The sequence below is a fragment of the Cryptomeria japonica genome, chromosome 1 (genome assembly GCF_030272615.1).
Source record: "Cryptomeria japonica chromosome 1, Sugi_1.0, whole genome shotgun sequence".
Lineage (NCBI taxonomy): Eukaryota > Viridiplantae > Streptophyta > Pinopsida > Cupressales > Cupressaceae > Cryptomeria > Cryptomeria japonica.
The window spans coordinates 512,093,430-512,107,875 of record NC_081405.1 but is presented as its reverse complement, the minus strand read 5'-3'; positions in this window follow the sequence as shown (position 1 = coordinate 512,107,875).

The following is a 14,446-nucleotide window of genomic DNA, read 5'->3' as shown; positions in this document are numbered from 1 at the left end:
TTTCAAATTGTCAAATCTAGTTTCCAGATCAGGAAGCTTTTATCCATATCATTTGACACACTTTGTCGTGAAGGGACATCTAAACCTTCACTCTAATAAAGTAAGATTTGAAAATTTTCAAACAAGAATCAACTAAATCCAAACAAATCAAAAGGAAACCATTGATCACTCATACATGACTAATCCCCTTATTCTGAAAAGAAAGAACCTCTATCATAACATCACGTTGAAGAAACAACAACCTAGCTTTTCCAAATTCATCAAGAGAAATAAGTTTTTATACATCAATCGTCAACTCTTCAAATCTCATCAGGTATTTCTTCATCACGTCAAAAAGTATATCCAAAACAAATCTAGCGAATTTGACAAAGAACCCTTGAAGACAAAAGCATACTGTCAAAAGTCTGCTTTTAATCAAACCATAAACCGCAACGGAAAAATCAATCCAGCATTCTTGCCTGACAAGTGCATCACATATAACACATCTCGACTAGAACCACCAACACCAGAGCAACACATCAACGAGGCTTTTGTCTCTTTCATCACTGAAAGTTTTTACTAAAATGCCTATTACTCGCTCTCAAAAGAACCAACAAAGCGAGACACATGCCGAATCAAGTATGAATAGCAGATTGTCAAACCCTTTTGAAATTCCACACTCAGAAGAGCCTGAAATTACTGATGCAATTCTTCAGGAATGTCAAGAAAATCCTTCATTCCAAAAACTCATCCAAAAACTCATGGAAAATGACAAAGAAAAGTATCTGCTCATGCTTACGAGTAAAGGCGTTAAACTTCCTGAAGATTTCGACACAAACATTTTTCAAACCGGGTCTCAACAATATACATATCAAGAACAACAAAGAGAAGAAGAAACTCGCATACCTGAGCAACATATTCCAAAACAACGTATACCAGAAATGCATATACCTGAGCTCGAAACTCCAGAACAACACATACCGTTTACCACACCTTTTCAGTTAAGAACAAATACGAGGGAAGAATTCATCCCTTGACAAGATAATGCGCCCTTGATTGCTCTTACTCAACAAATGCAAATGTTGCAAAGACAAATACACGATATGCAACAAGGGACAACTGTACGGTATTTTTTAAACGAAATCTATCCTCATCCATTTGACAGAAGATTGAACATGGTGCCTTTTCCTCCAAACTCGGATGTTCTCAAATTTGATAAATATGATGGGAAAAGTGATCCTCAGGATCATGTTCGAAAATTTTGCACCATGAGTCTTGAATTTGCTCATGATGACACTTATCTGATGAGGTTATTCCCTAGAAGCCTGGGAGGACAAACAATGGAATGGTTATCCAAAATCACACCACCTGTGAGATCATTTGATGAACTGGTTAACAAGTTCATAACCCACTATTCCTACAACATCCAACATGCCATAACCATGCTAGATGTTTGCAACACCAAACAAAAGAACAATGAAACATTCATGATATTCCTTCAGCATTGGCGACGCATGGTATCCAGATATCCTCGAGACATTCCCAAAAAGGAGAAAATGGAAATCTTCATCGATAACTTGAATGGCGAAATGAGTTATAGACTAAAACTTCAATGCATCCCATCTTTCGCTAAATTGATTGAAAATGGCATTCAAGTAGAGGAAGCTTGTGTCAAAAAGGGAACACTCAAGTTCTACAAGGAAGGAACCAACTCATCAAACTACAATAATCAGAACAACACCAACCTTGACAAATCTCGATTTTGGACTCGAAACAAAAATGAAGGCAACAATGAATCATATGATCCCAAATCTAAACAACCAGTGCTTGCATTATCCAAAAATCCTCAAAATCCAAAAAATCTTAAAAATGCTACTCCCAGTGCTAATGCATACGCACCAAACACTGATCAAGGACAACTCAACACGAACAATACCAATGATACTCAAAGCAAAAACATGAATCCAGGACCTAACAACAATTCACGCAACAACGTGAACAATTTTCAAAAGCATATCTTCACACCACTGGGCCAATCATTAGAATCTGCATTTAGAGAACTATTGGCAAACAAGATTCTTTCTTCGCCTCCAATCAAAAATTATGAACCCCCAATCAAACCACCTTGGTGGAATGATTCACACTATTGTGATTTTCATCGCAACAAGGGTCATAGGACAAACGAATGCATGAGATTGAAACACATAGTACAAGACATGATTGATTGAGGTGACTTAACGGTGGATGGTCTCAAAACAAATAGTGATCATGGAGCTTTCAAAAATCCTCTCCCAAATTACAACAAAGATGGCACATCAACTTTAGATGATACACACAGAGCTCGTATTAATCACATCTACAACAACACTATCAACCACATATCAGCTGAAGATCATCAAGTCAATGTCATCACCATTCGAGATCAGCATGATCATGAATCTATCAACGTCACAACCCGAACTCAGAAATATGTCTTGAAGGGACATACTGCACCTACAACTGCCACATCAAAACTCCAATATGACTTGGTTAGCCAATTACGCAAGACTCCAACTCAGATATCTATCCTGGAATTATTGAAACTATCACCCAAGCACAAGGACATATTGGAACAAGCGCTATTGGAAACAAATGTACCTAAAAATCTGGATACAGACAGATTTCAAGCCATGGTCGCCCATATGACAGGACCTCATAACCTCACCTTCTCAGAACATGACAATACTTCCTTGAGTCATCCACATAATACTCCTCTCCATATTGAAGTCATTGTTTGCGAACACCGAGTAAAAAGAGTCTTAATAGATGGAGGAGCCGGACTTAATATATGTACTTTAAAACTTATCCATGCACTAGGCTTCTCAGAAGAATCTATTGATCCTTGTTAAAAGATTACCATAAAAGCATATGATGATGAGGAAAGGTCCTCTAAAGGAACTGTGATAATACCTATTCAAGTGGGACTAGTACAAAAGGATACTGTATGTCAGGTCTTAGATATTGATCTCACCTACAATATCTTGTTAGGACGACCTTGGATACATGAAATGCAAGCAGTACCTTCTACCTATCACCAGTGTGTCAAGTTTCCTTATGATGGACAAGAAATCTCCATATCAGCTGATCACAATCCATTTCAACATTGCAACGCAATGGGGGCAACTCAAGACAGTTTGGTTCCTCATAATAGAGAAAAGTAGTGATCCTTGACATCAGATCTACAAACAGCAAAGCCCAACTCCTTATGGGGAGACTTCAAGCAGAAAATGCAAATCAAAGACCAAGGCATGGGAGAATATTCTTTGGAGCCTTTATGTTTGGCCAAATTGCCAACATCACCCAGATCGCATGGTTTGCCTACTACATCAACACATCTGGCCTCTCAGCCCATCACTAAATTCGATGGTACCTTCATCCAATTGGGTACTCTAGCACATGAATCAGAAGACAAAGACGTCCTTAGCTGGTTATACAAAGATGAGGAAGTAGATCATAGAGCAGCCGCTTTGGATATTGTTCTACCAACACACCTGTATGGAAAAGGCTACTTAATTATGAAGCAAATGAGATATGGCGGTAAAGGACCTATTGGGAAACACAAAGAAGGAGTCACTGAACCTATAGATCTTCCTTCGCAACCTAGTAGAAACAAAGAAGGATTGGGTTCTAAACTCACATTCCTATTGAAACGGCCGCCACACACAACTGCAAAACCTCAATGGAAGGTAAAGAAGAAGTACAACGAAGAATCCTGGTAGGAAGCACTCTTTGAATCAGCAGAAACAATCCGCAAGGCATAAGAACATCACGATTAGAAGTTGCATCAGGGAAAGCTTCTAAGTCATAAAAAGGCCATATATGCTGTCGTAGCCCATATTCAAACACCAATGTTTCAAGAACAAATCATGTCATCTCTAGATACCATTATTCCTCCTTGAAGAAGCACAGTCTATGAACAAATCCAGCAAGTGGAAGACGGATCAGATACAGAATCAACACAAAATATCAAAATAGTATCCATTATCAAATATTTGTTTTCACCATACAACATACCTATTTACAGCACAGATAGAATTTGGGATGATGCCTATGAGACAGATTCCAATGAATATGAATGGTGTACCTGCTCCGATGCTGCTACAAATATCTTGGATGATACTGATTCTATATCCCTTTCTTCAGATGAACATAATGCAGAAAATAGACCTCTTGAATTTGGACCACAACATATCTATGACGCTCAGGAAAGCGAACAGAAATATTACAAACAAGTCTATGTGGAAGATGATACCATCGAAGACCTCGATGAAACCCTGGACTTCTTTAAAACCAAGACCCATCACGATGAAAACTCTATCCTAACACTTACAGTAGCCGAACTTGATCCACCCAATGATTCTTTACCACTTGTCTTTCCTGACCTCATCGACTGGAATGAACCTGAAACCCATGATATACCCATTTTCCCAGATGATGATTCTATTATCCATTACCTATGTACCGTAAATCCAAAAACAGGCTCTACCAGTGAACAAAATAACGATGTCTATCAATCAGGGAGTGCCAAGTCTTTCAGTTGCAAAAATACATCAAATAAAGGATCTGATGCTGAAAACTAGCCAATGGTAGCTCTAGATCCCAAAAAAGTAAAAATAAAGGATGCATCTAAGGGTGAAAACCTTTTTAAGGCACCTAACGATGGGAGACTTGACATTCTTCCTGAGAACTTTCATGAGCGATCGCCCATTTTGATTGAGCCCACTCAATCAATCAACATTGGTTCCATAGAAGCAGCCAGAAACATACACCTTGCAGAATCTCTAACAAAGGAAGAAAGATCGGCGTTCATCATCTTCTTTAAAGGATAGCAAATTAACTTTGCTTGGTCATATGCTGATATGCCCGGAGTCGATCCACACTTAATCATGCATCACTTGTCCATTTCTATAGGAGTCAAACTAGTCAAGCAAAAGCTACGAAAGATGAATCTACAAGTGGCACTCATGGTCAAAACTGAACTTAAGAAATTATTGGACGTCGGATTCATTCGACCCATTGACTATGCAGAATGGATTTCCAACATCGTTCCAGTATCAAAACTAGATGGTAGCATCAGAATATGCACTGACTTCAGAGATGTCAACAAAGCTTGCCCAAAGGATGACTTTCCACTGCCAAGCATCGACATAATTGTAGATCTCACAGCAGGCCATGCAATGCTCTCACTAATGGACAGTTTCTTAGGCTATAATCAAATCAAAATAGCTCCTAAAGATCAAGACAAAACAACATTCACCTGTCCTTGGGGAACGTACTATTGGAATGTTATGCCTTTTGGCTTAAAGAATGGAGGAGCCACTTATCAAAGAACAATGACAACAATATTCCATGATATGATGCACACATTTATGGAAGACTATGTGGATGATTTATTAGCTAAATCCTTCACCAGAGCCGAACATCTTGGCATCCTAACAAAGATTTTTGATCGATTGCAGAAATTCCAAGTCCGGCTCAACCCTAAGAAGTGTGTCTTCGGGGTTACATCAGGCAAGTTACTAGGCTACATAGTCTCAGCTAAAGGTATTGAAGTTGATCCGGGAAAGGTACAAGCTATTATGGACATTCCCCCACCAAAGAATATCAGTCAACTCAGATCTCTACAAGGACGACTTCAATCAATCAGGCGATTCATCGCTCAACTAGTAGATAAAAGTTTTCCATTTAACCATTTGCTACACAAAAATGTACCGTTCAGATGGGAGGCTAAGTGTGCGGAATCTTTTTACCAAATCAAACAGTATCTAATGAATCCACCAGTTCTAGTACCACCAGTCACAGGAAAACCACTTATTCTATATATCTCAACAACAGATATTTCACTGGGGGCACTATTGGCACAAGAAGATCAATAAGGAAAGGAACGAGCTATATATTACATCAGTAGGACATTGAATGGCTATGAGCTCAACTATACATTCATCGAAAAGGCTTGCCTAATAGTGGTCTTTGCATCTCAGAAGTTTTGACATTATATGCTAGCACACACTATAAAGCTAGTGGCAAAAATTGATCCTCTCAAATATCTACTCAGCAAGGCAGCTCTCACAGGCCGATTGGCTAATTTGACATCTAGTACACAGAACGATGAGCCATCAAAGGACAAGTAATTGCAGATCAACTGGCTGAAGCACCACTCCCAAGCAAACACACCATGGAAATCGAATTTCTAGACAGGGACGTTCTTGCTCTTTCTACCAAACACTGGACCCTATACTTTGACGGATCCTATACACAACATGGTTCAGGGGCTAGCATTCTATTCCTCACTCCTAAAGGACATACTATGCCAATATCATATAGGCTTATGTTTCCATGTACAAATAATGTGGCTGAATATGAAGCATTGGTCATAGGCATCAAAATGGTCGTCGAATGGAAAATCACAGAGTTAAAAGTCTATGGAGACTCACAACTGGTCATCAATCAAATCAACAACAACTATTAGATAAAGGACGACAAGCTACTACCCTACAAACGAATGGTGGATGATTTCAAACAGTATTTTGTGCACATCACCTTCGAGCAAATACCAAGATTGAACAACAAAGCAGCCGATGCAATGGCTACTATCGCTTCACTACTACAAATACCAGAGCAACAAAGTCGTTATGAGTTCCTGGTAGAGCAACTGTTCTCCCCCGCCTATGACCACTCGGAATCCCAGGTTATCTATGCCTTGACTGGTTCAGATTCTCCGTTATATGGACCAATATATGACTACCTCAAGCATAATATCTTACCCATTGACCAATCCCGTAACCAAAAACGTAACTTTATCTGACAAGCTGCCCGTTACACCCTTACCGCTGATACTTTATATCGTCGAGGTCTAGATGGCACTCTTCTTCGTTTCCTTGATCGTAATGATTCTGATTCTGCTTTACACGAGCTTCATGAAGGTATTTGTGGCACACATTCCAGTGGCGCTACTCTTGCTAAAAAGCTTCTACGAATGGGATACTATTGGCCTACAATGGAGAAGGACTCATATCATTTCGCCAAAAAATGTCCTAAATGCCAGATCCATGGCAATCTGATACATGCATCAGCACAGGAATTGCAGCCATTTACAACATCCTGGCCCTTTTGTCAGTGGGGACTGGACCTAGTTGGCAAAATTCATCCTTCATCTTCAAATGGACACAAGTTCATTATAACTGCAATAGAATACTTTACCAAATGGATCGAAGCAGTTCCCATGACCATAGTGACTGGGAAACAAATTACCTCTTTTATCCTAAATTATCTGATCTACAGATATGGTATTCCAAGTTCAATCGTCACAGATAATGGACGACCTTTTAAAAACCAAGATGTACAAGAATTATGTGAAAAGTTCAAAATCCAACATAGGTTTTCTACACCATACTACCCGCAAGGAAATGGTCAAGCAGAAGCATCTAACAAGACAATCCTCAAAATCCTCAAGAAAATAGTGAATGATGCAGGCAAAGATTGGCACGTACAACTCAATCTAGCACTTTGGGCATACAGGACTAGCATTCCCACACCTACAGGAGCAACACCATACTCATTGGTATATGGATCAGAAGCCATTTTGCCCTTGGAGGTTGAAATTCCATCTCTTAGAGTCTCTTTGAAAGGTTTAATCCCAGATATAGAGTATAGAGTTAAACGACTACAAGAACTTGAACTATTAGATGAAAGAAGACAACATGCTTATACTCATCTCAAAGCATATCAGCAATGCATGTGCAGGAGCTACAATCACAAGGTCATTCCCCGCAACTTCAAGGTTGGTGACCTAGTACTCAAAGAAAATCCAAGAAATCAGCAAGATCGAGAAAAGAAAGGGAAATTTGAACCTAACTGGTTGGGTCCCTATGTCATCATATTAGTCTATGGATCAGGTGCCTATCAGCTAACAAATTCTGAAGGCGATGTACTCGACGATCCAACTAACAACATTCATCTAAAGAAGTACTATACTTAAAGTAGCCTAGTGCACGGAAAAAGCCAAAAACAAACAAAAAAAAAATCAAAATTCCAGAAAAAGCAAAAACACAGAGTATAATAAAATCAAATGGTGAAAACCTGGTAAACAGGCGCCCTTGTGAAAGAATGGCTCCTCTATCTATTTCCATTCCATTTTATCCATCAAAACACTATCGGCCATTGCTTGACACTTAGCATATATCCATTCAGGACATACTTAGCGTAGTCACTATCCTGAGTTATCCATCTGTATCTATCCTCTTACCGCATTCCACCATGGCTTAGAAATCACTGTACATATTCACATCAAAAGGCACACTCAGCTCGGGGCATTAAATTTGTTCAAAAACTCGCAACCATTCAAGACATCAAGGCTATCGCAAAACTCAAACGATTGACATCCAACAATCAAAACTACGCTTCATCACAAAAACCAAAACAAAACAATTCACAAAAATATCAAGGATGGATGATTTTCTAAAGTGCTAAATGTTGCATTATCTCATAATATCTTAACTGGTTTTGCATTTTGAACTTTTTAAATTATTGGAATCTTCTCCTTATCTCATAAAATGTTTCAAAGCTAGAGATCATGAGGAACTTCCAATATTTTCTTAGTCTTCTGTCTGGGAGGCGATAACTTATACTGTGTGAATATTTGCCTCGAGACGTGATACATTATATATCACTGAAGGCCTGATTCCATTTCATGCATATAAATGATCTAATCTTGTCTGTTTACGCAATGCGCACTCAGGTCGGCCTGGTTCAATTATACCTTGACGCTTGTGCTATCTTGCAAAATCAAATATCATGTAAATTTTGCTCAGGGCATTATGGTTCAATTATACCATTATGCTTGTATAAATTTTCAACATATCCTAAAAAAATCAATGCTTAGTGATGATATCTATACAGAAAGCAAATGTATGGTTCTATCGGATGGCAAATACAGAATGAGGGATGCTCCAAAAACAATTAGTTGCATATCATTTTACATGTTTGCATATCATTTTACAATTAGTTGTAGATCATTTTACCAGTAGTTACATATCATTTAAACATCATTGCATATCATTTAAACATCATTGCATATCATTTTACAATTAGTTGCAAATCATTTTACCAGTAGTTACATATCATTTAAACATCATTGCATATCATTTAAACATCATTGCATATCATTTAAGCATTCTTGCATATCATTTTAACATCATTACATATCATTTTAACATCATTAAGTGGCATATCAAATCATACATCTCATTTTCAACATACATCTCACTGCATATAAAAGCATACATCCTACATCACACATTATATCATCTATGTCAACATTACATCATCATAAAGAAAGGAAGTAGCTCACATAACATGCATCCATATACACATCCCATGATAAAAAATGGTGACATCCATATATATATCTCAAAAATGATCCAAATGTACAAAATGTGTCAAAACTGTGTCTAGTACAATGAATACAATGCTCAAAAATACAATAGAGACCATGTCTCTCAAGTATGACTATCCCCTGATGGAGATGGTCTCGCTCTAGAAGCACCCACCCCTGGATCTCTAGGAGGGTCCTATCTAGGTGGCCCCGTCACCCCTCGGCTTTCAGACCGTGACCTAGTAGCTCGAGATCGGCTGGATCTCGATTGAGCAAAACTCTGTACTCGTCGGTCCCGGGGTACTGCCACCTCATAGTGCCACCTATAATACTCTACCTCCTGGGCTCTCAGCGCCAACTCTCTAAGGGTGTCTCTCATGGGACCACCCGCTACTGCTCTCTATATGCTAGTCACCACCTCCTTTGATCATCCCCGCTGCTCTATCTCAGTATCTCTCTCAGTGGTCAACTGATAAATCTGCCACTGATAAGTCAAAATCTGTGCCTGCAGCTGCTGCACAGTAATCTGTAAGGTCTGCATCTGGGCATCCTCCATATGTCCTAAGACTCAAACCCATAGCAGTACCTGTGCTGGAGGAACCCCTCCCACTCGGCCTGTCCTTGGTACTGGAGGTGGGAGCACATCTGTCCTCCTCCTCTGAACTGGTCGGCTAGGCTCATCCTCACCACCCACTGCAGCTAACACCTCCCCCACTCTCCCCTCTCCATCGGCTCTGATAGCCAATCCACCTCTCCCCTTGTCTATCCTCCCCTGTCTCACCACTCTATCTACTCCTCTATCTCCTCTCCTCACTATACCTCCCCACCTCCCTCTGGCTCCTCTACCTCCTGGCTCCTCTACCTCCTCCTCCTCCATCATCCCTGTCATCTCCATCATCTCCCCCATCTCCCTCCTCCTCATCTGAATCAAATGTTGGCCTCATCTCCTCTAGATCTGAGATCCTAGCCACCGCCCATGCAGCAAATAATCAGGAAAACTCATCTGTCATACCCGCGTCCTGAATCTCCGGGGCATAGTACCATATCTACCTAGCCAACCCTATAAACTCCTCTGTCGCCACTGCACTATCGATAGTCGGCCCCCAATCTGCTATATCCTGCTGCCGCCGTGCATAAAGGCACGCTCCCTATGGAATACCCTACTGGCGCCCGAACTACCTCAAAACTCGGGTCACCAGGAATCTCTCTATAATGTACGGGGTCCTCCCAATCAGATATCTAGTCATAAATACAAAGGGCATCTCCAGCCCATCCTCAGCCCACACCTCGCAGCCTGTATACGGTCGCCAGGTGACCGTATCAATATCGTCAAAAACCTTTGTCCAATGTTCTAATTTTCCCAGCTTATGCTGGACAACTAGACCTCTGTATCCATAGGCATATGTTGCACCTACAGGCCTGTCCCTATCTGTTAATGGCCTTGCTGCTTGAATATGCTCCCAACACCATACCTGTAACAATGTCACGCCAGCTAACAAACTGCTGTAACCAAGGTATACTACCTCATGAAGACTCCTGTATAGATGAGCCAGCATCGCTGGCCCCCATGCAAACCTCCGACCCTGTGTGACCATCTCCTCCAAAACTAACCCCCATCCCACCGAGAATCCATTTGACCTGTGATCAGGACAAAGGAATCCACCAATGAACCCTGCTAGAATAGATGGCAGTGGTGCATAGTCCAGATCCAAAAACTCCTGCCAGGGGATCTCATACCCACAAACTGTATCATCCTGGAAAATGTGGCGCAGTGCCTCTGTGCCACCCTCCTCTGACTGCTCATAAGGTAGTAGTGCCCCTACCACAGGAATGCGCAAAATTCAGTAACAGTCCTCCGGTGTAACTGTCATCTCTCCTGTCGCAAAATGGAAGGTGTTCGTGTCACTATGCCACCTCTTTGCCAACGCTGTCAATAGCCCCCGGTTCACAGTGAACCGAGGCATATCCAAGAGAGAGGTCAATCCACATCTCTCAATAATATCCAAGTCGGCCTGCGACAAATGCGGTATCAATGTCCATGATCTGGGGAATCTCTCCCTCGACTGTACCATGCCCAATCGCTCCTGTCAACAAGCAAAACAAATCCAATATCAGTTTCCACATCAAAACAAAGATATCAAAATCAAACTTACATCAACAACATGAAACAATTTGCTCATCTACATGAAGTTCAAAAACCTATCATTTCATATCAACTTGTAAAACAACTCAAGTTATCAAAAACCATATCAAAACTTGTAAAACAACTCAAGTACCAAAATCACATAAACTTGTAAAACAACTTAAGTTTCCCACCCATATCAGCTTGTAGCACAACTCAAGTTTCCAACCCATATCGGCTTGTAATACAACTCAGGCTTTCATACACCTTGAACTTGAAACAGACCACGCAAATACATCATATTCTGATCAATACAACAGATTGATATCTATAAATAACTTGAAAAATTGCAAATCAAAACAAGCTATACAAGCACTCATATTGGATAAATTCATCAAAACATGACAAGCAAACAATACAAATTTTCAAATCGGCCAATTCTGCAAAAATTTTCAGATGTGCTAAAACAGTTATTCAATGCGCTAAAAACCTACCATGCGCTAGGCTGTCTCTTCTACGCGCTAATCTATCTATCCTATGCGCTAGACTGACTCCACACGCTAAACTTTTCTCCCCATGCGCCACCCAACCCACCCTATGCGTTAGACTCTATCTATGTGCTAATCTATCCCCCCTTGGCGCTACCTATTTGGCCCTATGCGCTAGGTTAAACCTACGCGCTAAACCCCCTTTCCTATGCGAACCCCTGCGACCCTTATGCGCTAGGTCACCCCTACGCGCTAATCTGCTGAATGGACGCGCTACCCGACACTTTCCATGCGCTATTCTACCTACACGCGCTAACCTAATAATTTTATGTGCTAGCCTATCTTTTTCGGATGTGACCCCTAAAATTGAACTCGATGCACTACTCTAAACTTCGTATGCGCTAAACTAAGCCCTAGACACGCTAAACCGAAAAACCCAAACTTTGAAATTCAAAAAATGACTAAAAATGACAAAATGAAAAGTCAAAAAAGGGTCAAAAATGTTGACTTATTGGTGGTCCACGCGCTACAGGTCTCCAGTACCTCCGAATGCGCTCGAATCGGTGTCTATGATAAGGAATCGACATTTTCTCTCCAGAGCAAATTCTCTTTCTTCAAAGTCAACAAAGCACAAATGAACATAATTTGAGCCCTTTTCCCCTTTTATAGGAAGAAAATGAAATTAGGGTTAGCCAAATGGACCTATAATATGGTCGCTGTCTCCCCTATACCAAAACATTTGTAACTTATCGGGAGATGAATCAATTTACACACATATGCACTTCATCAAATTAAAATAAAAAATCTTCAAAAAAAAAATATATTGATTCATCTCCCAAGGGGGCATCACCATCAAATATCGAATCTGAGGCATCACATCAAATCAAATCTAGGGCATGACTGACAAATCAAAAGAGTGACACAAAAATGGCATTTGATCATAAATCACAAAAACACATCATTTTTCTTTGAAATAACATGTGCACACACGTCACTTCAAAGAGGGGCAAAATGTAGACGTATAAAAATGACCATATTCCTAAATGAATATTTTATGTTCATTTCCCTATTTGATTAAATCCAATTTAGTTAAATTATCCACATTCTTCTATTTTATTAAGTAAATTACTCAATTTATTTAAATAAAATTCACTATACCTTTTAATGAACAAATCATTTTTATTCAATTAAATCTCCCTATCCACTTTTAATTAAATTCAAATTTAATTAAATGGTTATCTTAAATTAAATAAATCTAATTTATTTAATTTCTCCAATTTGCAACCAAATTGAATTAAATCATTTAAATCAATTAAATCTTATTATCCCTCTATCCACTTGCAAAATCCCAAACACCTTTCTAATCCTTTCTAGAATCTTCTAATCGCTTCTAATTAACCTAAACCCTCCTCTAAACTTTGTCACATCCCTAAGCAAAGGGAAGTCACTTCTCAAAGCCTCAAAGTCTTTGATAACCATTAAAGCCTTTCAACCTTCAACCACTAAATGTCTCAAAGTCTTTGATAACCTTTGAAAGCTTCCAACCTTCAACCACTTAATCCACAAAGTCTCCATGGTTAAAACATTTGTTTTGACTCAACCTCTACCCAACCCAAGGGTCTCATCAGGCCTTTAATGCTTTGACCATGATTATCTCTTAATCATTTGCACAAACGTTTATCCTTGGATTAACTTCTAATCCAGTGGGTAATCCTAACTTAGACTTGACCCTTAGCCTCTAGATAACCATGAGGTCTTCTCAGGCATTCAATGTCTCCAACCCCTTCTTTCAACCCAATCTTATGTTGACACTTGTCACCATTTCATTGGTGCAATTTGCAAACATGCATCCCCAACTTTCAAACTCAACCCTTGATTAAATCTTTCGATCCTGACCATCCATTGCCCTATTTTTGCTATAAATAGAGCTCTCATCCCTCCATTTTCATATAGAATCCTCTAAATTTGAAGCATTACACTTATGCTCAAATTCTTTCAAGCTTTCTTATCATTTTTATGCTCATCATTTAGCCTCTTTTTAGATCAGGAATTAGACTAAATATGCATGTTTAGAGTAATTTCTTTATCATTTAGTTCAATCATATACTAAATATAGTATGCTAGGATAGTATTCGTACTAACCTTGTCATCTTACCATCTAGTTTATTGAATTTCTAAGATCATACATAGCTTAGCATCCATTTCATACTAAAATCTATCAAAGCATCTCTCGTTCTCATATTTGCCATCCCTAAACCATTTTGCTCAGTAATCTGAGAGCAAAAACATTGGTTTGAGGGACACTGTGAGATAGAGAACCATGGGACCCTCCTTGGGAAGCTGAGTAATACTACGTTACTCCATAGCTTGCACCAAGAAGTCCTGTGTGTGTGCGTGGACTAGTAATTTAATCATATTTTCACATTTTGAATTCTACCAGCCCAC